General features: G+C 34.2%; 1 protein-coding gene across 1 annotated transcript in view; it reads right to left on the reverse strand.

Moving 5' to 3' along the window:
• The window catches only part of LOC111044946, a 59,990-nt gene extending 33,401 nt beyond the window's left edge, over positions 1-26,589 (reverse strand). Inside the window, exon 1 of the mRNA XM_039424459.1 lies at positions 26,388-26,589. The gene's annotated coding sequence lies outside the window, so the exon portion shown is untranslated. The remainder of the gene's footprint in view (positions 1-26,387) is intronic.
• Between the last annotated feature and the right edge of the window lie 629 nt (positions 26,590-27,218).

Below are 27,218 nucleotides of genomic sequence, written 5' to 3' on the forward strand. Positions count from 1 at the left end.
CCAATACCCTGATATATAATTACTATCAATCATACATTATAATTTTTTCTCTAAAAAGTATTTCTTCTGCTTCTCAATTTATGACCTATTTACATAACTTTTTATTCGCTGAGGATAATATCATAATTTATATGGGAGGGATGATAATGAGGTACATGGTTCCAATACTTATTCAGTTTTGAAAATTGAGACATTTGAAATTAAGTTCAGGATATACAGTAAGAATATGATTCGAACAGATTGTTATAATTATATTACTTCTTCATTTTGATTATTCTAGCATTATAAAAACTTTATTTTCTAATAAGACTTCTCATTTTCGAGAGTAATGTTTCCTTGAATTAATCAATGAACTTTGATACAAGCAACTAATTAGGAATTGAGGTAGGCTACTGTATAAACTATATTATATTTTTGTAATGTAAAAAATTATTTCACTCATTTTTACCAGTAAGTATTTATTTTTGAGATAGATTATAAATATTACACCATTGTATGTTATGGATGATAAATTATAATGGTCCTTGAGAAATTCGGCTGAAGAGAAAACTGTAATCTTGAAAATCCATTTGGATCCATAATTTTATCATAATCTAGACTTTATTACACCAATAAGTAACAGTAGTTCAACTCCAGTAATCAAAGTAGCTCATGTTATTATATTTATTTTGATTTACATTATAATTGTGAGATAATTTGGAATAGGGATCGGATAAAATATAAATGAAGATTTTCTTTAGGAATACCTTACATTCTTCAAAGTTTGGAAATTTTAGTCAACCTGACGGTTGTATCAAGTATTTGAAGAGACAACCTTTCTGCACTTAGCTGGAATTCCAAGACAGACGCAACCAGTAAAAGTTGATTCATTAACATATGGAATAAATTACACAACGGATATTTCCTGCAAAGTTACTTTCCTACACTCACATAGTCAGACGCCGATTAAAGAGAGACACTTCAATTGCATAATCTTCAGCTACGATATCATTCTCGTTCTGAACTACATTCTCTGATAATCACCAAACAGTGGCTTCCAATGGTCACCGATTCATAAACTGACACACAAAAGTGGATGCATTTTGCAACAGTACATCAGTTTCCAATATTTGACATGCAAACAGTGTGAGTGACCAACACCTCAGTGGCCCACTCGTATTTGGAAATAATGGACAAATAAAAAACCGAACAGGTTTCAGCTTGTGTTCTACTTGTCACCTCTTGGGAAATATGCAACTTAAACCTGAAACTGGTTTTTATTTCAAAGCACGACATTTACGGGTTCAAACCATATCATTCTATCTACCGTTGTCAGTGAATTTTTTAATGTCGGAGGCAGAGGCCTATTGGAAGAGTTACAAAACTCACAATTTAAATATTATTGACCGACGAATGAAGAAATACATATTATTTGAATATATTACCGAATTCTTAAGATTGAGTTCAAACTTGAGCATGATGAAATTAGAACAACTTCATTGTTCACTATCTGATAATCCTGGGAAATAGTTTGGAATTTATTTTTGTAAATGATGTAGTACACTCTACAAACTACTCAAATAAGTTTTTGAGAAAATCAAAAATATAATTGACAGTCAGTACTGGAATATAGTGGTGTATCTGTACTGTATAGTGAATGTGTTTTGATATATTTGAGAACATATCACATATATCCTGAATCCTAACAAAATGCTGTAGGCTATTTGCACTGCTGAATTGCAATGAAGTGTTGACGAGAGAATCATTCAATTAGGCAAGGAAATATGTCAATTCGTGTTCTTCTCTCATGATCATTTGCGCGGAGTCATATTTCAGGACTAAGAAACAATGAGAGACAAGAAAGAGAACCCCAATAAAATGTTATCAAAATCAGAGGCCTTACGCAAGAAATGTAGGCATTGTTAATAGTAAATATCAAACTCATTGACAAAAACCAGAATTGAAGAAATATATCAATTTCGTTTTTGAAGCTATCAAAATCATACCCGAAAGGTTTTTTAGATTTTTATTGCGGATGATTGAAGGATATCATGTGAAATATTGAATACAAACTTCCAAACTTTCTGTTATAAACCCATCACATCCTAAATTTCACAAACTGTAATGACTTCCTCGATTAGAGGAACATTTAGCCTAATGAATCTACATTTGCAACTAAGAGATTAAATCTGAATTGCAGCCTCTTTAGAGCACATCACTGAAGAGATTTGTCGCTATCTTTAGATACATGGGAAAAGTGAAAACGTTAGAGATAAATCCTTCCCAAGCCTAAGAACGAAGACAGTAATGATAGCAATCAGAAGTCCTGGTAAGGAAACGGAAACAGATTAATGAGACATGAAAAAATTTACTCCCACACTCAATTTCGGAGCCAACCGTTTTAGAGGTGCTTGATCACTTCATCTTATCCTTATAACCTAACATAATATCCTTCATCAGTACATCAAAATTTTGTATTCAAGCAATGACTAATGAGTTATCAGAATCCTTGAGAATTCTTAAGTTCAATAATTTTATGAATAAGCAATAAGCAATAACAAATAATTAGCTGGAAAGATTTGTTTGTTTTTCTCTACTTAGTTGAAAATATTCAAAATTAACATTTTATAGCCTATATTATGTCTAATTAATAAAAACATAATAATATCGAGTGACCTGGCTGGTTCAGGTCTGGTGTAGGAGTTTTCAGGTCACAACTGATCAATTTCAGGGCCTCTGACATGACCTAACGACTGCTTTTTAGGCAGCCGGGATCGACGACTTAACGTGTCCATCCGAAACACGTTAACATTCTAATAATTAATGAAGCTTATGAACTTTAAAAATCTAAAGTTGGGAAAAGATGAGAGTGAATTGATTGTAATCAAGCAGAAACATTTCAAATAAAGTACCTTATCAGAGGTTATAACTTTCCAAGAAAAGTAAGCAAATAGTTATAGAGATAATAATTTTCAACAGTTCTGAAATGGCTTTATTGTACATGGAATAATGAGAGTGGAGTGAGAATATTTCAGAGTAATAATTAAGGTTATTGGAATGTAGAAAATACCCTTATAGAGATTTCAAAGATTTTGGCTGGAGAGACTAATAAAGCATGCATTTGTGATTGAGAAAATATATAAACGTAGATAGTTACTAAAAATAATACATTTGTAGTGAATTAGATGTAAAGTATTATGTGGAATGGTCATGATAAAAATAGCATTGTTTGTGGAAAGAGGAAGATTTAACAAGAATTTGAAAAAGAAAAGATGATACTTCTTGATAACGTGATGGAACTATAAAATAGAAAGGTTAATGTTCAGGGAAGTATGAATTGTCTTATCAAATAACTCACGATACTTTTGTGGAGACAACCCGACCTCTACTTATCAAAACCAACAAATCCAGGAATATCGTCAAACACAGTTCATCCCACAGGCGATCGAGCGCACGTTTCCAGAGCACATACACTGCACTTGACTGACTATCGACTACAGAATGAACACGAATTACCAGACGGCTGCCGTGAAGTGAGGCTGGAAGACGCTGGAAGGATCAGCGGAGGAAAGCGGCCAGCCAACAACAGTCCTGGACGAGGGCTAATCCTTGTCTGAGCCAGGCGGCGGTCAGGAAATGAAAGCACCGCACCGCACCGCCACCACTAACCAGGGCCCATTACGTCACACTCACACTTGCACACTAACAGACGTCGTCACCCGCTAAACGGACGTTTTTCCTGGCCGTCAAACAATTTAGCGCCATCAACACGTATTGCTCCATTTTTTATTCGACAGTACGACACACAACAAACACACCGGAAGATTTTCTTATACTCTCAACTGTCAACAAGCGGTGAGGAGGAAATCTGTTGCGTGGAGCACATGGGTTTCTAAGCCATTGTATTAGATTACTGGTACATGTATTTCAATTCAAGAAGGAAAGATTCTTCCCTTTTTTTTGGAGATCTCAATTATTCTGAAGTCAGATTTGATGTATAATGAGTTGGAGTTTATTCTAGCAAGCGGAGCTTACGCTGCTGAATATTCAACCCCAGACAATAAACTCATAACTCTATAATGATACTTCCTAGTAAGAATTATACAGTAAAAATTCCTAGTAGGTTAAAATCTCTCCTAGGTTAAAATTCCCTAGGCTAAAATTCTCTCGTAGGTTAAGATTCCTACATTAAAATATCTGAGAAAACATTCATTCTTATTGGAACTTAGGAATAGCTTCTACGATAACAACCAAAGTCAACCGTCCTATCACCCATCGTCCGGTACAATCCAAAGTCACAATCCTTCCGACTATAGCATGTACTTGAAACTTTATTCTCTGAAGTTCATTATTTTTACCCCAACTATACAGCAGTCTTAAACACTGTATTCTTATTAATATGCTCTGCCATTTCTTTTACACAGTTTTTCATAGATAATGTTCGAATGCTATGAAGATGACAGTTATTTAGTTTAATGAATCTGCTAAAACAGTACATTATATCTAATTTACAATCAACATTTATCGTTGAATTTTCAAAAATATAGCTATATAAATGCTGAATTTATCATATGTCATGATTGGTACTTTGAACTCTATATATATAATAGCGAAATGGCACTCACTCACTGACTGACTGACTGACTCACTCACTCGCACAACTAAAAATCTACCGGACCAAAAACGTTCAAATTTGGTAGGTATGTTCAGTTGGCCCTTTAGAGGCGCACTAAGAACGGATTTGGAAAAATTTCCAAAGATACGCCCAAAATCTGCATTTTCCAGCGTATTTTAGCGCTTTCTCAGCTTCATCGAGAACAAATAAACAGAAAATATTCAAATTTAGTACAGAAGCTCAGCTAGGGTGTAATAATGTTGTGTTAGAAGGAATTTGCAATAACGTCAAAGATACACCAAAAATTAGCGTTTTTACAGCGGTTTTTTTTTGCTTTTTCTCAGATTTATTGAGAACAAATGAACAGAAATTGTTCAAATTTAGTACAGAAGCTAAGCTAGGGTGTAATAATGTTGTCTTAGAAGGAATTTCAAATAACGCCAAAGATACGCCCAAGATCAGCGTTTTTATCAGCTTTTCTGCGTTTTCTCAGTACTTTGACTTTCTGATGGATTGAAGCATGCTCAAATGGAAAATGCAGGCGAGCGAAACGAGCCCGCTGTTCTCATTTCTGGACGATCCAGTCGGGGGTACAGGGGGCGGAGCCCCCTGGCTAGACGGATATGGTGAGCGAAGCGAGCCTGACGGCTAGTTTATTATATAGGCTAATACATTCACATTAGAAATCTAGTTAAGCTCAGAATTGATATTACTCTGAGAATTTAAATGTTCCCAGCTTTAAAAATTGATCAGAAACACAACTTGAATTCTTTACTTTTCTAGAATGATGCAGATCAAAATCAGATTCCTCGTATGTCTACAAAATTATTATTCTGATTATATTTTCAGTGGGGCAGTTGGATTGGAATGTAAGCCAAATCTTCAAATTGAGTGCTCAACTAGTTCTGAGGATTCAGGCCACGTAGACCAAGTACTGTAACAAGTAAATATGAGAGTTGATGCCTTTCACTTTTAAGCACATGTCTGATTACATTGATTTAGAGTTTCCATGTTGAGATTGAAGAATCACACAATCCTGAGCCGATTTTTGTAGAGATTATAGGTGAATTTAAAAAAAAAAACATTGTAAATGGAATTATGCTTAGAATATTTCATCAAATAATAAAATAATATTTATTATTACTTTTCAACTATAACATGAGCATTTTTTCTAAACATTAGAGGTAAATCGATCATGGTTACGATGCGATGTAAGTGCGAAAACTCATTCGCTAATTCAATTGTCTGTTGATTGATTACTTATAAATGTTTGGATCATAGAGGACCTTGAATTCAAATTATAGTTAATATATCTATTCTAATGCAATCTCAAAATCTAGAAGAAGTTCTGATGACATAATATAACTACGTCCATCCTCCAGCAGTCAATCGATAGCTTGTACCGTACCCAGGTTTGTAACAATATATTATACACAACAGATTCATAAAGTTACGAAATCATAACTGTAGAAAACTGATAATTGCACACAAGAATAGAGTTTTCTAATCAAGATGTACGAAACCATATATGAAATAATGATGATTGCACTTGTGCATAAAGCTTTGCACTTGAAAGGAAAGTGAATTTGTTGGAGAGACTGCAGCAATAATTGGAGAAGGAAATGAAGATATCGTTTTAAGAGACACGATCCACTTCATACACTCAGTGGATGCTGCCTGCTAATGACTTTAATTTCAATGCGTTCTCGATTCTTTATGAGGCCAACAACAAAAGGATGACATTATGGTTGCACGCCACCATATTAGAATACTGCCTCCTCAACAAGAAGGAAGAAAGAACACAACAATGCCAACTTTCACCTTATCTTCAACAAAACAAGTTTGTGTTCTACAAAATATTATGTTACCTGAATGTTGATAAGGTCACGCTCACTATATGACCAATTATCATCATCGTCATAAGAATCATTATGAACGGTCACGGCTCACGGCTGAAGATCACGCGTCCCTTGGTATGTCAGCGGAAGAAAGTGTGTTATTTTTACAGCAAACTTCATCTCAAGATATACTACTGTAGGAGTCTCAAGTGTAGGTTTCACTTACATACAACCTTCTATTTTTCAAACAACCTAAGAATAAATTCATTATAGTTTTTTGTTTAAAAACTGTATAACTTTGGGTTTAGACTAGGTTGCATTTTTTTGTCTGAGAAACTACCATGATGATTATTACTACAGGTGATAATTTATTCCAAATACGAAATTAAAATATTGCAACGGTGATTGAATATTGAGAACTTGAAGGTGGAATTACCTTACTATTGTCCCTAAACTGTGAGCGACTATTCTAGCAGGGGTGCACACAGAAGGAGGGAGGGGGTTTGGACGCAGACCACATGACTATTGAAAACATTTTTCCTGTATTTAGGGGGGATGGGCAACCCTGACTCAAGAATGGGTCCCTCTAAAAACGTTGCAACTGACAAAATTTCACAACGTGACGCTCCAGTGTAAAAACGCTGGTAGAATAATTTTCCACCTAGCAGTGACATCTGTGTTTGATAGTTTACACTATACATGAATGAAATAATAGTGCGTACCATCAAACACAGATGCCACCAATAGGCAGAGAACAATTCCACCAACGTCTTTACACTGAGGTTTTACATTGTGGAATTTTTCAGTTGCAACGTTTTTAGAGGGGCCCATTCGTTTGGAGAGTTAGGTTCATGAGAACAGGAAATTTGGAGTCACATTCCAAATTTGAGAAAATTCATACATGGAGAAATTTTTAAAGGAGTTCGTTCCAAAATACCCGAATAAACGTGAAAAATGATCATTCTCACACACCAATCATTGATGAAAATATTTTGCATTTTTACATGGATATTGTAAACCTGTCAAAGGAGTTGAACAACAATGTTGATAGGAAATGAAACAAATGTCAGAGTTTAAGAATAACTGAATTGAAGTTATTCCTGAGAGAATCTATAAATGGAATATTATGAGTACAAAGGAAAAATAACAGAATGATGAGCTATTTTTGTATCTGAACATGTAAAGAAAAAAAAAGAAAATGTAATTTTCTTGCTTGAATAATCAAATAAAGAATTATTTAATGAAATTCAAATGCGATTCTCCAATATTCTATTCAAAATGTTTGGGAATTTCATAAAAAGCTTCTATTGATGCATTTGGAATAGACCTTAGGTCTCGAAATGATTAATGCAAATATAAAAATATTTTATTATCAAAAATCTCATGTTTAAAAAGCTCATAACAGACCACCTTGTCACAAATTTGATCAATACTCCATGGAAATTAAATATCACAGTAATAATTCATAGTATAGCCTGAAAAAGACCGTCTAATGTGGCCTGAGAAGTCTGAAAGAATCGCAAATATGTCATTTAAATCCAATATTTTCTTTGTAATTAAAAAAGAAACTCTGTCGGAAAGAGCATTGCCAAATGTGGGATCTGTTAACACACATTTATTACATAACAAACAATATATCATAGAAAACCACAACAAGGACTAGAAAGACTCTGTTGAGGACTCCCAAGTCATATCTCATAAATAATTATGACAAATTGTGACAAGTAATAAAATGGTTCAGCTTAACAGCACTCAGATTTGTACACAGGTAAATCAATGAAGTGAATGACGCATGTGATTTACGAGTTATGTGCCAACAATTTGGCAGTTTGATGAAATTAATTCACCGTTAGCTACTTGAAATAAGTAGACAATCATGATGACAATAAATGAGTACAAAATGCAAAGGTTGCATCTGTAGCATGAAATTTTATTGCAACACATGAATGTTCGTTAACTAAAGGCCTACAATCGTTTAGGATGCATCAACATGAATAAGGACAGCGTACAAGAGAAAGTGATAAATGAGATAAGTAAGAGAAGTTGGGAGACATGGCAAAAGGAGATTAAGAGAGAAATGCAATAAGTCACAACACACACCTACCACTTTTATTTGCGTAACAATAATGACACAGCTTCTTCATCGTCTAATGACTGTCTGGGTGACTCTCGAAGTTATTCAAATCAAACCCTGTAATCTACTGATACTTAACAATGATAATCAAAAAGTAGCAGAGTTCAATATTAATCTGTGAATAAATACAACAACGAAAATCAAGAGGAGCTTCAGTTTTGTTCACTTTAAAAGATTGGTTTGTAATTATTGGTTTTAATGAGTTTTACTGTTCTTCAGGGATGTCTCAATAAACCACAAGTCTTAATAAACCATGTTGATAGATTCATTAGAGTAGTTAGATTTATGTTGATAGACTAGACTAATTGCAGAATTTAGATGTCATACTTGGAAAGTATAATATTTTCAAAATCATATAAAAGTTCCCGTTCCAAGATCGTTCAGAGGAATTGTTAAGGAGGTGAAAATGCGAGAAAAATGGATTTTTCTTTAGAAAATATATCAGGGTGACGAAGATTTGGAGTTGAAAATTGCAATTTCAATATATTTGAGTATCTAATAAATGAGCATGGAGAAAAATGGAATAGAAAACTCACATCAAACACTTCTGAAAGCTATCAAGATAATTCATCATGCTCGAGTTTTGTCTTTTCAGGTTTAAAGTTCGAATTTCGAAAAAACAGTTGTTCGAATTTTTCTCTCAAGAATTCATAAAATTCATTAGACACTTGAAAATATATCTCTTGATTATGAAATTGACATCCATGCGCACACAGCACAGTGAAGAAAATGTATTGAGAAGGAACTACTTCATATTTTATAAGAATGCATGAGTTCAAGCAACTCAACTTGAAAAATATTACAAGGAACTAACTAGGGATGTATTATCATGCATCATGTCACAATTAAGCCATTAACCAATTTCAAAAGATGCATTACTCTACAATTAAAAAAATAATATCAGGATCATGTTACAGAAATGCAATGTGAGATGTTTTCTCAACTACCTTAAGGCGTTTAACCGCAAACTCTCTTGATATTTAAATGATAATTTGCGGAAAACGATAGGAAGAAATCGTACCGCATACACGTAGTTGGTATTCAGAATGCCGACCAACCAGTTATAGCGCCAAAACGAATGGAGGAAAAGAGTTGAAGGATAGGAGAAGAAAGAGAGAAAGAAAGAGGAGAGACGAAAGAGTAGATGAACAGGAAACACTTCCGCATCTGCAAATCCTGTTCTGTGCGGTTCTTCATTTGATTTTTTGCCATTATGCAACAATTCTGTATGAATAGCCGTCTATAATAAATTCGTAATAGATCCATTGACTCCTATTGGTCTCCTCTCTCTAATGTGATACTACATAATTGAGTTATGGCGTAGGAAGATACTTGGGTATTGGATGAATTGATACATTCCAATTTGAAGGTCTGAACTTACACAAGGTGACTGATTTAGAGAGAGGAGCTAGAGTGAGGGTGTAATTTTGTTGAATAATTATGCACTTTAAGTACTCAATTCTGAATAGAAAATGAAAATGTTGAATTCAATATCTTTTGAGAAAAATTCTATACACTATTGATGTAATCACTGATTGAATGACAAACGTTGGCCAGAGATTTGAGTGAGCCATGTCAAAGCATACTATGAGTAGGGTTCAAACATGGGGTACAGGTAGGTTTTCAACATTTAGATTTATTTTTCGAATAGTTGATTTATGAAGAAAATGTAAAGAGATAAAGGAGTTCAGTGAGGTTCCAATTCCATCAGAGAATGTGAAAATATAGATTGAACTGCAAAGAGATATTAATAGAAACAGCAAATTCATGGATACTGTATCTCAAACTAGCCGGCAGGCTCGCTACGCATGCATGATCCGTAAATACAGAGCGCGTCCCCTGGACGGAAATACTGAATACTGAAAAATTCGAAAAATGAGACCAGCAGCTGCATTTTCATTTGAGCTTGCTTGTTGCTTTCTTCTTTCATATAGTCAATAGACATTCAGGGTAGCAAAAATCGATATTTTGATATTGATCAAAATTAATAGAATATGCAGTGATTTCCCAAATAGTATCATGATGAAATTTATTGATAATGATTGTGTTTTGGTCTAGGTCTTCTAAATTAGAGATAATAATGACGCTGAAAAACTCATCATTTATATATTTCTTATTTTTAAATTTTGGTCGTATCTTTGGCGTTATTCCGAAGTCCTTCTAATACAACATTTTCATACCTCCGCTGAAACTTACATACTGAATCTAAAGAAGATACCTAAACGCAGAAATAAGCTGTAAAACGCGGGCAAACACTGAGAACTACCAATTTTGGGCTTATCTTCGGCATTATTTTTCAAAGCCCTTCCCTTATAATATTTTCACACTGTAGCTGAATTTCTTGACTCTTTTAATAATGAAAACTGGGATGGATATCAAGGAGTCTGGACATTATGATTAGTATGAGAGTTTCACTACCTTTATCAATTTCATAACAATCACAGCATGGTAGAAATGGTCAACTTTTTCTGAGTGGATCATTAAGCAAAGACTGATTCACTACTGTCTGAATTGACTTGTGAAATTATTTGTCGCTATCATTAAAAGAGCATTACACGTGGGTAAGTAGCATGTCCTTAAAGGATGTAGCTGACTATAATGGATCCTTTCACGCAACAACAGTAGGACAAACCATATTCAATAATTATTATGTCCTGGTGCAGCAAATTTCTCAATGAAAAAAATTAAGTTTTTCTGTTATTGTTTCCGTTCTAATTCAAGAAAAAGTTTTTCTAAAGGAGAGAGGGTTTAGCATAGTTGACATATGTAGTTCAATTATGTGATTGCTTGGGTGATTGACAACATAGAATACCTTTTGGGAGGTTGTACTTGTCGATATTTGAGGTAAAGGAAATTAAGGATGCGAATTTCAACATAATATATAATATAATGATATTATACATAATATAATAATTTAGTCATTAGTTATTCACACTTGGACATATTGGGCACTCAAATTCCGCAATAGACAAGTAGTCAATCCTCAAAAAATATAATACGATGGAAAAACGTAAAATATTTGACCTAATTTCAATTAATCAAGTAATAATACACTTAATAATAGATAATTAATAATAGCTAAAGACAAGACTGACGATTGTCATACATACAATACAACAATCAACGTGGATTCGATTTAGATATACCATGGTAAGAAAATCACCGTCGTCATTTTTCAAATAGTCGAAAGAATTTCTTTATGCAGAATTAGAGATGATTGTGATTATTCATTTCATACTGTATCATACAGAATGGAATAAAATATTTTTTGTTCCAGATTGGGCTGATTTTAATCATTTTGTTCATAGGTTTGCGTGAACTTGAAAAATTAACACACTTGAGAAGTTCAAATCAAGATTCCACCATGAATTCAACAAAATAAAAGATATATGATTATTTAATTTAATGAAATTAGAGCTCAATCGTTTCTAGTACGTCACATTCATTGCAGGCAAGTGAGATGTGATCCATTCAAAATAGAAATAGTCACTACATTTCATACGATATTGAATGTTTTAGTTTAGGAAAACCATAGTACTGTACTTCCAAGTTCTAACTGATTGATTATTCAGGCCAGCTACTTCAAACCACAAAACTATGACTTTTTCTTGCATGAACATTAATTGTTACAGAACTTCCTTTCTCCAACGCACCAGATATTGAACTCAAGTACTTCAACATGGAGGAACTTGAATAGAGTCAATTTGCATCAGACATGATTGCTGCCAATAGATATTGAGTAAAGGAAAACAATGTCCTTGTGTGGATGAAGTGAGTTGAGAAAATATTGCAACGTGTGTTCTCAGTTACCACAACTGTACTCAGAACAATTATTCTATTAAACAATAAAAATATGTTTTGGGAGGATCCAAGAATTTTATTGTTCAAGAACATGAATTTAATCAATGGAATGTCTCAAAATTATCAACTAGAAAATTTTACTGAGACATGACTGAATAAGAATAGTAAATAGCCATGTCTTTTTTAGTTTTAATTCTCATTGGTCTGAGATTTCCATTAAACAATAAAAAAAGGTTTTGGAAGATCCAAGAATTTTATACTTTAATAAAATAAATTTAGTTCTTGGAATGTCTTAAAATTATTAATTTGAAAATTTTATGCCACAATATGCTAAAGTTTTGCCTTATCGCAATAGGTTTCTCCAGTTTTGTCGATTAAAAACAAAATTTATTTTCTTGTTACCAATATTTTAGCTATTCACTGTTGTTTCTTACATCTCAGTCTCTCGACTGGAGCTTTGATTAGTTCTTGGAAAAATCTGGTGTGACGCACTCACACAACTTTCCTTGCCGTTATGAAAATTGATCACCTGACGCTAGTGTTCCCGCGCATTTCAAGTCTACTATTTAAAGATCTGAGCCAGCTGGTGACAGGACAATAACGCTGGATACACACGAGATCTGTTATCTCTTCATAGTGAATGATTTAATAGAATCAACAGTTGCCAACAGTTTGCAATTGAATAATCACATTTTCTCAAATTTCAAGCTTATTTTCAATTTTAGGTGAAAATGTTACTAAACATTAATTGTAGAGATTCTCATGCTCAATCTATTCCACTCGAATTTTTTTGTTTAAATTATATCTGTGACCTGATAATTGTAAATCTAAAATCACACTTTGCATAAATGGGGCGGAGCTCCAGAAATTTTTACAGATATGGGACTTGTGGCAGTTGATGTAGCTTATCAATGACTATTTTAGGTATGGAATTGATCAAAATCGTTGGAGCCATTTTCGAGAAAATCGCGAAAACCCCTATTATTGACAATATTTTCGCCATTTCAGCCGCCATCTTGAATTGCATTTGATCGAAATTGTTGGTGTCGGATCCTTATAGTGTAAGGACCTTAAGTTCCATATTTCAAGTCATTCCGTTAATTTGGAGATTAGATATCGTGTACACAGACATACATACACTCATACCCACACACACACACACATACAGTCCAATACCCAAAAACCACTTTTTTGTACTCAGTGGACCTTGAAACGTATAGAAATTAGAAATTGGGGAACCTTAATTTTTTTTCGGAAAGCAATACTTTCCTTACCTAGGGTAATAGGGCAAGGAAAGTAAAAATTGCGTTTGACAACAGACAGATAAGAACAGATAAACGGATAATATAAATAGAGAGCAGTTAATGGATTGAAATTATAGTGTGTGTGTTTAATATGATTAACTTCCACTTGATTGATAGATATTTTATTATTTATACCGGTACCAGTTTCAATGGTTCCTTCCTCCAACTTGACTAATCTGAAGCAATGAAAGTGATTGAAGGTACAAGTTAGTATAACAAGCCCGACATCCGGTGGGTTTTCGATCACTCTCCTTCCTGAACACAACATGCTTCACCCTGCAGTAAACTGCTAAAATTATCCAACTAGTTTTCGCACTTTCGATCCACTCTTAAAAATGAGACAACCTTTCGAGTAGGTAGCAGTGCGGTGGTTATTTTATGCAAGATCCTATCGCTAATTATACTTGGGAATGGTCCAGATTGACTTAGCTGTTGCTCCAAGCTACTTACTTAATAGCATTGCTCTCCCAATGAGAGGATGTAGTCCGGTGAAGCTTGTTCCTATACTTCGCCGACGGACATATTTATCAACATCAGGCCCCTTTTTTGTTTTTCGACAAGTTTTACGAATGCATTTCTCCTCCACAACACATTTCTAGATCCACTGTACTCTCAAAGTTGACTACAGCTCTCTTCCTCAAGTTGGCTTCTCCTTCATCCTACACCCTGCATAATTTCACAAATAACGTGATCATCGACTCAACTGTAATTTCCACCCTCCACCTACATTAAATTGCATCAGCGCTAACTTAAAGTGCGTACAGATTTACGCGCCGCAAACATGAGCAATTCACTTTTAATCAGCTGATGCCAAGCTTTTTATATCTGTATCTTACCATTTTTGTAAAAATACAGATATAATCAGCTGATGTAACATGTAATGAAGCACATGTAACATGTGTTTCATCATGAGCATAATAAGTAATTTCGATTCTTTACCGAGGATTATGTCCACATAAGCTCTAGGTTTGTGCATGAATAATGGGAATGATGATGATAAGTGGACCCACAGCTTCAGGTGTATTCCCAACCACCGGGAGTCAATTTTTAAACTCATAAATTATATTTAGCGGAGTCATCTCCCCAAGTGGTCAACCGTCCAACGGGTGTAGTAGGCCTATGTTTTTCAATTTATCTGAGCGATAACTTAGTATGGCTAGTCCGTCGGTGTGACCACGGAGCCAACCGCTTTCCTTTGCTTGTAGAACAATTCTCTAATTTAAATTTATAGAATGATATGTGTGTAATATGATTCTGTTTCATATATTATGATTCTGTTTCGTCAAGTAGGCTATATTATAAACTATCCCCTATTTGACTGAGAAAAGGCCAGATCAAATCAACTGTTAATAGAAGCTACTAGCAGAAACAAATAATACAAGTAACAAGTAATGATAATTATTATTAACAGTATCTTTACTCTATACTACTAGCTTGATAAGACTGCATTAAAACGGTCATCAACTAATTCCAAATCTGAGCAAAGTACATTTATTAATTAATTCATGTTTACATTTTTCCAAGATGTTTATATAATTATTTTTCAACAACCTGAAGGTAATCTTCAAATTTTGAGGAATTGAAAGACATTTTACACTCATATCAGTAATGTTGGGAAAAAATTAACATTTTAGTTTGGTTATTTATTAAATAACCGATTGTTTGCACTAGATGTGGAGCACTTGGTCCGGAACACTGGTCCATTGAATGCAAGTAATAACTATTCAAACACATGCAGCAATGAAATAAAAAAAAATCTTATACAGTATTGGCAATAACAAAAGTATATTTGTTATTTTTCAATAATTTAAAACAATAAATTTCTAGATTCTGAGAGAGCACATGGTATGTTAACTATTTAGATTACAAAACAAATTATATAATATAAAACAGCTTTTACAATCGGCCAGGGAATATCACAATTAGGCATAGATTTCATGAAGGTTTTAGTTATTCAAACTTTTCATAAGACACAGTTTCTTGATCATTTGTGCAAAGCTTAAAAAAGCGGAAGCACTTTAAAGAGAAATCTAAAACAATTAAAGGTTTCTTATAATATTCCTACAAATAATATTGATTGATATTTCAAATAAAATGGAATTGGAAATCACTTTCCGTCCAATCCATTTAGTGATTGAGTCAATTTCATACAAGACTACATTGCAAAGGAAAGATAATTTCACTGAGAAGTATATTATATTAAATTGACAATACAATAATTATTAGTTCTAAGAAAAGGAAATTTAAAAGAAAGCTATAGCCTCATAGAACTTTTTTCAAATAATTGGTTTACTAAATTATCGTACCCATTAAAAGAAGTAGATGAGATAGAAGAATATTGCTGGGAAAGAAAGAGTTTTCAATTTTTAGATGAATACTCTAGTTTGGCCTGAAGCTAACAAGAAGGAGACTTTCTACACTAGTGGAAGTGGGAAACAAAGTCATTCTCAACGATGGTACTGAACTATGAAAAGTTAGTATAGTAAATTGATGAATACTCTCGTGAGTACACAAGGAAGCTGGATGATAATAGTTCGGCCAATACCACACAGAGTGCACTGGTAGTATCGCTCCGAAAGGAAGAATAAAGCTCTTTCTCCAAAATGAAGAGAGTGAGAGAGAACGTTTGAGGGAGAACGAGAATAGCAGTACTATCAAACAATCATCACACTGCACTTATATTGCTAACTTGCTATGAGATGCGTACAGACGTTTGCGTCACGAACACGCGCATTTCACTTTTCATCAGCTGATGCTAAGCTTATTATGTCTGTATATTTTGTTTGTACACATTATAGATATAGGCTAATAAGAATAGCATCAGCTGATGTGTGTTCGTGGCGCATAAGTATTAAGATAGTTGATGTATTTCTTGTACTCAGCCGTCTACATACAACATACAGCAATAAATAATGCTTGCACCCAATAACTGGTTCATGTTTAAAACATGTTCATAGCAATTATTCTTAACATTTTATGAACCTTAAATAATATCAATCTTATGTAGAATGTCCATAAAAAATTGAGGGGTTTTTAAATTACTGCCCTTAGAATGTTGGGGACATGCGGATGATGCCCACATAAGCTTTTTACTTGTGCGTGGGTAATTAAAAGAAAAGTTTGTTATCTTGTTTTTGATCAGTTAGTGATGACTAAGCATTGAGTAAAGAAAAGTTAAATTTAAAGAGTCAGATTTTTATTTAGCTTTGAGTTGCCAGTTCCTTACATTGATGATGTGTTGAGATGAACAAACGTCCATGCCACCGGCGAGATTTGAACCCAAGAATAACGCTAAGTAACTGAAGTTTGTAACGCTCCAGAGCAATAGACTAACTCGGCCGGCAAAAGTTTAAAACCTTAAAGCACTGATGATGGTAAAGTAGTCTTCACGTTTTTTGGATTGACTGTATTAAGTGCACACCCAGTGGATTTACTCCTTTTTATAGACCCTCTAATAAATGCAATGATTCATCGCATTATGGATACATAAAAAAACGGCCAATCCAGAAGACTTAGAGCATAAGTAGAGCTCCAAAGTCCTCAACGTACCAGCATAGGTGTCAATTAGGATTTTTTTGTAGGAAAGATTGAAAGATGAATCTAGATTTTATTAATTTATGGAAGACAATAAGAGGGTTTCTGCTATAAAAGACTAATATAGTTCCAATTATTTAGATATCTCAAATTCGGAAATATTCTCATTGCAATACCACTATGTACAAGAAAGATGCAAACAGAATTTTTAGTGACAGTGTTTCTGCCACAAAAGAATCAGAAAGATGAGTGCCCGTTGAACAAAAGTCGGTTAAATTTTAACCGTGATTAGTTTCACAAGAACCAATCTGAGAAGACCTTTTAGAAAAGACGGCTTCCCTGATTGGTTCTCGTGAAGTTAATCACGGTTAAAATTTAACCGGCTTTTGTGCAACCGGGCCTGAGTCTCATAAATGAAACAGAAGAGTTCAAGGCTCAGAAGTGACGCCGTTGAGTTGAATATATAGGTGCTTACAGATTTACGCGCCGCGAACATGAACAAGCAATTCACTTTTAATCAGCTGAAGCCAAGCTTTTTATATCTGTATTTACCGTTTGTATAAAAATACAGATATAATCAGCTGATTAAAAGTGAATTGCTCATGTTCGCGGCGCGTATATCTGTACGCACCTTAAGAAGGCAGTCATTGATTGTATTGAAATGGCAGACGCGAGCTAATAAAGCGGATTAATCAAAGAAAGAGATAGTAAATATTAAAAAAAAAAAAACATAAAAACGAGACCTAGGCGGAGACCACAACTTTGACATCGGGAATATATTATAAGTATTTGAAAAATGTTAGTAGTTTGGAGCTGTCACTCATTTCACGAAGTAATGTATATATCACGAGGGTTTCTATATATTATCTATATTTTTGTTCAATAGTATCACATATTCAAACCGTTGCGTTTGTGATATAAATATTATCTAATGCACATAATCACAAAACAAATCTCAGACTATACAAAACAAGTATAAGTCCAGTACTAATCTATGGGTCTGAAACTTGAGAAATAACCAAGAAAGAAGAAAAATCTCACAATGTGTGAAAATGAAGCGCTGCGAAAGATAGATTAGCCCACGTACGAGCAAGGAGAATGGAGGAGGAGAGAAAATAAGGATATAAGAGATCTCTACAATAACCCAGACATTATAAGCAAAATGAAATATAGGAGATTACAATGGGACGGTCACCTAATCATAAGAGGAGAAGAGTCCAATCTGAAAAAAGTTTCAGCCCTCCAGGAAGAAGATCCCGTGGGAGACCCAGACAGAGATGGTGGCAACAGGTTAAGACTGACAAAGAGAGAGAGCCTTGGAGCGACAGAAAAGATGATGAGAAGCGAACTACTTGGTGACAGTTTGTTAGTGCGGCCAAACATCAACTTGCTTATAGATGGCCCTAGGAGTAATTAAGTAATGATCATATTGTAACGCATTGTAATTCAATATTGTGGAGTTTTTTGGAAATTTGGAAAAAGTCACATGAATTATAGATAGCCATCTGGAAAAGAGGCAGTTAAAAAGTATTTTTCAAACTTACCCAAGAGTTTTCGGGAAAACTATGATTAAGTGTGTTTTTTCTGTTCTTAATGGCATCTATCTCGGAAGCCCTTGAAGATAGAGAATTGAATTTGGTCTAAAATTGTGGACCAAGATGCTTCCTTTCATGTGCATTATATTGAATTAAGGATGAATAAATTTGAAATTGATTAGGTAAGTTTAAAGAAGCTTAAGATTCCAAGAAATGTATTCTCTCTCCAGAGTTCAAGCCATTTTTCAATCAAACGGAGTGAATGAAGTCAAATTTAAGACTACAAGGATTATAGAGGATAAAATTTCTTAAAATTCAGTACTAATTACTTGTATTTTTCTTGCATTAATCTCTTGTAAGTGGAGACTAACCTTGGAGAGAGGATACACATCTCTTGGCATCTTCGGCTTCTTTAAATCTACCTAACCATTTTTGAAACTATTTTTTATTCGTAATTTAACTTAAAGCACATGGAAGGAAGAATCCTGATCCCCATTCCGGACCAAAATCAATGTTCTATCATCAAGGGATGCCATTAAGAACACAAAAACACTTTAATTATAGTTTTCCCGAAAACACCTGTTAGTGGTAGTATTACTTGAATGAGCATCTAGCGCAAAAACGTACATTGTGCAGGACAATTAAGATTATAGGACATGGAAAATGTTTGACTTGTCAACATCATTTTTAAGGTCTTGAGACGAGCTATAACTTCAATACGGAATATTATTCTGGATAAACGGAAGCTTAACTCTTATTAGACAAAATATAAAATTATGAGGTGAGAATTTACTAATTTTCTAGCTTTATATGGAAATAACTTTTTTAACAATAGATAAGCAAGCAGTGTAACAATGGGAACTCTTCGGTTCCAGGCTATGTACTATGTATAACCTGTAAAAATTCAGCTTCTCCCTAATTTTCTGCGCATCAATGTCTTTATTGGCTGGGCTATAAGACATCAGGAAAAACAATGTTAGCCACAAAATAATATTGTCTGTTTGATCATAAATGAATTCGAATCCTATATATATATGTAGATGGAAATTATAGTATGAAAATTTGAATATAAGTGGTTGTCATCCACAATGCATTCTTCTTGTAAAGAGTTCAATTCAATGGCTCCTCCAGAATAGTATTTGAGAAGAATGAAAGTGCATTTTTACAGTGTTTAAGATTCTATTATTTTTGTGAGATAAAAGCTAATTTAGAGTGAAAATAACCTTGCATATGAATTAGAGAATGATGAATGCATGAGGGCTGATGAAAATGAAAAATACTTGAAAAGCATCGACATGCCATGAATGTAGTGGAAGGAATGAACATCAAAGGACTAGTAGAGGAAATGTTGGAGGAGAAAGGATAGTGAAAGTGACCGCTTGCAAACTCGATTCGTGCTGCACTCTGGTAACGAACTATGAAACTTTTATCGCGGAGAGTTTGGCGCGGTTAGAAACAGTATTGGCTATACATGAAACAGCTTGCTACAGGTAACAGGTACCACACCATGAGATGCCCCTGGTTTTAAATATTTCAAATGTTGGGCAGGAGACATCCCATACCATTGTAACTTGAAAAAAGTCAGAAGAATTTAATGGAGCTTCGAACAATATTCATCAAGTTTAAAGCGGAAGGACTTTTGAAAAAAAACTTGCCAACAATATTTAGCACAACAGATACATGAATTTAATAGACTAACAAAAACCTGCACAATCAGGAAGCCTTACGCTATAAATTGAAGAATTGAAGAAAACAACTAGTATTCAGAATTTACCTCATTTCATAATTTTATTTGAAAAGTATGCTTGAAATGAGTTGGAAAAAAGGTTTATGTACCTACTACTACAAGGAGAAGTATTACATGAGTTAAAGTGATTTTTTGTTGATTCCCCTGTGATCATCATCTCTCAAAACAAATTTGATTTTGCACCAGAAGAACTATTTTGAAAAAGTGTTGGCCGACAATATTATGATTAACATATACTGAGAATCTTCAGGCATATGTCATTCCGACCAAGTGATGATTATGTAGAAAATTGATAAGATTTCTCGACAAAATTAAGAGAGATTATCCAACAGATACGAGAAAAAGTTGAGAAGCAGGAAGATATCAGAGGCAAAGAGACATTTACTTAGCTACCTTGAGAATCCGACTATATTTGAAAGAAGCAGAAATAGGTACTTCATGAGACAGGTTTTTCAACAGAAATTTTCATCTAGTTGATGACACTAATTTGGTCTGCCAAATTTTTGCAGATGCAATGATCAGATTACATATATTTCTGCAGCAAGTTTAGACTTTCTCTGAAAATATTATTCATACAGATGAGAAGAGAAAATTCTGAGAGTTCCAGTAGAGCTCAAAATAAGATATAATTCCATTTCTCTCTTTATCTTTCAAAGCTTTTTAGACGTTTCAAATTCAGTAAAAAACATGATGTATGAAATCACAAAAGACAAAAATTCTATAGGAGTTAATAATAATTATTATGAACATCTCGAAAAATATTTTTTTTTTCATTTAACTCGATCTATTAATTTTCGGCGCCATATTTGAATAGATCACATGCTATTGCCTGTAGAAGCAATAATCTGAAGGATTGGGTTAAAAATTAATTCTCAACTGAGAGAATTCTTACTTTATTTTAAAGTGTATAAAATTAGTAAATTAGTTTAGCATCAAAGTTAATATTGAAATATAGCTTGTAATTTATTCTTATATTTATTGATTCATACAATAAATACATCATCAAAATGATAGGGCAAAAAAATAAGAAAGAATTGTGCTATTCCTCTCCCAAATTCAGATAAGGTTACATATAGTCCGAAATAGGTTAAGTCTTGTAGTTGTTCACTTCAAAAAATTTTCAGTCATTAATTATTTTCACAAAGAAGATTTTTGAATATAAATGCTTAAAAACCAAACATAGAGGAAATATTTCACATTATTATATCATTATCATCATTATTATTTTTATTCTTTATTTTGTGAATTTAAAGTTTGCTTCATGTTTTTAAGAAAGTTTTATTAGATTATAATTCTATCAACATTTTAAATTGTTTGTTTTATTCTAATTCATATTTTCAAATTGTGATTTGGTGTAGAAATTGGAATGGAGATAACCTATGTATAATATTTGGACAATTTAAAACTAAATTAGGACATTGAAGAAGTTTTGGGCAATAGCCTGTTTTTTTCTTTTCCGATCCCTGTATTGATTTCTCTAATCTAATAAATAAATAAATAAAAATGGGAATATTCACATATTAATGAAATCATTTTGAAGGACCAAAAAACAATCTTAATATTCTAAACCATTAAATTAATTAATTAACCATTTACATAAAATATATGGCATGTTATTTCAATATTGTGATATGAGCTTTCTATTTTCCAGATTCTTATGAAGCATTTCTGAAGATCTAACGAAAAAATCACCCAATCAAAACCATCATTACCACAGAAATGCACTAGATTGGTTTTAATGGTTATCGCGTATGTAAATAACCCCTGATCATAAGACCGTTGAAGAGATTATTCAACCGAGCCTGTACAAATAAAACACATTTTCCTAATCTCTTCTAATGGGGTGATAGTTGTCTGGAAACAACTTTTTAAAATCCTTAGATGGGTATCGACTAATACGATAAACGGCAACGATCCTGATGTAATCAACTGGATAAACAATCAGTAACGTGAAAATTATCTCCAAAATATTTTTGATGTATGAAAATTTCATTCCATATGTCAGTCAAACTGGCAATGAATACCAAGCAACGTTCAAATTTTGGTGGTGAGCAACACAGGCAAATTATTCCCTGATGCAATCTTTTTGACTTATTAACTTTAATTATACGTTACCATACCGTAAGAAACAGATTTGAAATGCTTCATTCATTCGTTCAATCGCTCTGAAACCAGTCTTTGCACATCGGACTCGAGGAGAATGTGGAATTATTTTGAACCTTCAAGAATTATTGCTGCCCACTGTGGTTTCAAACTCAATCCAGACACAATCCCCGCTAAACTACAACTGACACCTTTCTCAAGTAATGCAATGCATTAGTTGGAGAGTTCACAATAACTAGAAATTTATCATGAGCAAGACGAGCATTGAGAAGGAAGGACATTCATGATAATGAGGTTATTGATGAGGTTAGCTAGAGAAGCCTATAAAAAATTTTATTATTTTCGAAAAACGGTGCATTATTCAAATATTTCTTTCAATTATTTATGAGAAAAGACTTAGGCTCGATTCTCTCTGGTGCAATACGATACGCGATGTTCAACATACGAGGTGTTTGAGAAACGTACTGAGACTGATTTCATACCAACCAAAGTTTTCATCATTTTCAAACAACAATGTTATCCCCTTTAATCTGCGAAGTAGAACCCTTGGGCAGCTAGGCCTATACATTGGCGGAGTTGTTGTTCTCACTCTTGGTAGCAGAGCTGGAAGTCTTCAATTGGTGTGACTTTCAACTTTCACAGTCTTAAATGTTCTATTTTTCCAAAATGACGTTCTTTAAGGACATATTTCTATTTAATTTTTGAATTATACTCCATACAAATTAACTTCAGTCTTGGAGGAATATGCGGCGCAGAGAAATGGAGGGAGATCAGCCAATTACAGTGATGGATAGTCATAGGTAGCAGTTGCCAATTTGTCGATTAGAGTCAGTCGACTGAAGGATTCCAGACAGGAAACTCCGTAAGTTTAACATGATCGCTTGAATATTCATGAGAAATTAGATGAATGCTGGCCGGGTTAGAACGGCAACTTCGCAGCCGTTGTATCCCTACCTCTGTATGCCTTCTCTTCTGCGCATGTCCCTCCCAAGTATGAAGTTGATTTGTACAGAGTATATGCCGGTACCTTTTTCTTTTCCCGTTTTTTTTTTAATCATCGTTTATTTAACCTTAATCAGAACTCACGATGATCCTCTGAAAAAATGCCATTGAAGAAACATTTTATTGAACCGAAACGTTTTATTTTTTATGAATCAACATTCAAAAGACTGCAACCGACCAGTTAAAAGCCATACCAATTGAAGACTTCCAGTGCTGCTACCAAGACTAAGAACGATAGTTCGGCCGATTTATAGCTGTCCAAGGGAGAAGATATTCATGGCTTTGAAGATGATAACATTGTTGTTTGGAAATAATGGAAACTTTGGTTAGTATTAAATCAGTCTCATTTCTTTTCTCACACATGTATCAAGATTCAACACACATTATCAACTTCGATGCAAATTTTACGATCGAAACTAAACTAGAGTGTCGATTGTCGCAGACGCGTTACTCAATAGATTATTGTTGATGAAGTTGACCATGTCGTCACATCGCATATAGGCCTATCTAGAGGGACAACGCCTTGCGCCTCAGATCATTGCAATGTGACTGTTGATGGAATGAATAGAGTACTGGATTAGGAGCAATAGAAACTTATTGATACAAATCAAACATTGAACTAAGCTTGTAAGTTTGATTTTGGTAGTCATGGTATGAGATATGAGGGATTCAACATTTATGCGTCATTGATTCCATGATCCACAATTATTTTTCAAATTAATTTGGTGGAGGCACAACATGCATAGCCTAAAACTGTTCCTCCCCCGAATTTTGATTCATTAAAATAGTCGGGAAAATAGGTTATGTCTTCTCTACTTATGTTTATCACTTATTGTTCTACTAAGAGGAAGTGCAAGACATCCGAAAAAGAGGAGTTATATTCATGAGTATGGCAAGAAAAATATTGTTAAATGCAGTATCAACATGTTCAACAACTTATAAAAGGTTACACGTTCTACCACGCCTCATAACCAAATGGTTCCCAAGTAGAATGATTTGAATGAAAGCACACGATATTATGTGAGTTTTATTTCATTTGAATGAATGTATAGAATTTATAGAATTACAGTAACAAGCATCATTTTCAAATACTGTAAAATATGAGCTTGAATGATGATAGCATAAAGAAGTATTGTTAATGGTTGGAAGAGGTTGAGAAACTGAGAGGTGGCTCAAGAAGATACCAATATAATAATCTTCTTCCTAAAACTTATTAATTTTTAGTACCTAAAGAAAGATGAGGCTGGATAAGAGAAAAATCTGGTGTGGCGCACTCACACAACTTTCCTTGCCGTTATGAAAATTGATCACCTGACGCTAGTGTTCACGCGCATCTCAAGTCTACTATTCAAAGATCTGAACCAGCTGGTGACAGGACAATAACGCTGAAGACACACGAAGTCTGTTATCTCTTCATGGTGAATGATTTAATAGAATCAACAGTTGCCAACAGTTTGAATTGAATAATCACATTTTCTCGAATTTCGAGCTTATTTCTTTCAATTTTAGGTGGAAATGTTATTGAACATTAATTGTAGAGATTTCCATGCTCAATCTTTTTCACTGGAAATTTTTGTTTAATTTGTATATGAAGCCTAATAATTAGGTATCTAAAATCAAACTTTGCATAGATGGGACGGAGCTCTGAAATTTGTACAGATATGGGACTTGCGGCAGTTGATAGAGCTTATCAATGACTATTTAAGGTATAAATTTGATCAAAATCGTTGGAGCCGTTTTCGAGAAAATCGCCAAAAACCATGTTTTTGACAAAATTTTTGCCATTTTAGCCGCTATCTTGAATTGCATTTGATCCAAATTGTTCGTGTCTGATAGACTGGTAGTTTATCCGTCCCCTTATAGGGGAAGGACCTTTAGTTCCATATTTCAAGTCATTCCGTTAATTGGGAGATGAGATATCGTGTACACAGAACATACATACACTCATACCCACACACACACACACACCACACACACACACACACACACACACACACACACACACACACACACACCACACACACCACACACACACACACACACACACACACACACACACACACACACACACACACACACACACACACACACCACACACACACACACACACCACACACACACACACACACACACACACACACACACACACACACACACACACACGCACGCGCACACACACACACACACACACACACACACCCACACACACACACCACACACACACACACACACACACAACCACACACACACACACACACACACACACACACACACACACACACACACACACACCCACACACCACACACACACCACACACACACACCACACACACACACACACCACACACACACACACACACACACACACACACCACACACACACACACACACACACACCACACACACACACACACACACATACACACACACACACACCACCACACACACACACACACACACACACACACACCACACCACACACACACCACACACACACACCACACCACACACACACACACACACACACCACACACACACACACAACACACACACCACACACACACACACACATACAGTCCAATACCCAAAAACCACTTTTTTGTACTCAGGGGACCTTGAAACGTATAGAAATTTAGAAATTGAGGTATTTTAATTTTTTTCGGAAAGCAATACTTTCCTTACCTATGGTAATAGGGCAAGGAAAGTAAAAAACTAGATATTCTCTAGTCACCTTGAATAAGAATTCTATTCTCTGCACATGATAATGAACTGAAATCATAGCCACCTACTCTCACCTGATTGAATGGAAGTAGCTGACATCACATGTTGTCGATGAGCACAGATTGAGATAATTATGATCCACTGTGACGTCACACCAGTCTAGCTCACCTATTGAGCTCTTATTATCTTGTACGTAACAATAGGCAGAGAGAAAGGAAAAGTGGGAGTTACCCTTCGCCGTGACTTGACCTCTTGAGAAAGTCCCATAATATCTCAATTTCCATTGTCAACCAAGAGATTTATTGTCTGACCTGATAGAAAGATAAATTAGATTATGAGAATGCAAATTACAAGCGGTCCGTTCAAAAAATCGGTACAGCAATCAATGTTTCGCGATATACAGTCAACCCAGTTATCATTAGCATGTAAATAATGATAATGAACTACACATTGCTTGCGAATGATGTAATGAAATCACAATAATATAATGATAATTGAACATTGAAAATTGAACTTGAACGTTTTACAGTAGAAAAATAACCTATTTTTGGACATTATATTAATTTATCAAAATTTGGGAATGGAATAGATTTGGGCCAAGCCTGTTGTTCCTTCCTAATCATATTCATATGATTTGTGATTCTGTCCACGAATAAATAAATAGATAATTGTGTAGGCATTTACACTTGAATATGGCTAAAGTAGGCCGAAACTAGTTGTTAAAATTTTTTAAGGTTTTAAAATGTTTTAAATGAAAAGGGTACTTCTATTCATGTTTTTATATTGTTTTAATTGTGTAAGAAGATATATTTTTTCTTCAATGTTGTTTTCCATCACGAACTGCTTATTATTAAATCACTTTTTTGCTATCAAAAAGAACGACTAGCAGTCAAATTTTTCTCATC

This window comes from Nilaparvata lugens, chromosome 3 (assembly GCF_014356525.2).
Source record: "Nilaparvata lugens isolate BPH chromosome 3, ASM1435652v1, whole genome shotgun sequence".
Classification (NCBI taxonomy): Eukaryota; Metazoa; Arthropoda; class Insecta; order Hemiptera; family Delphacidae; genus Nilaparvata; species Nilaparvata lugens.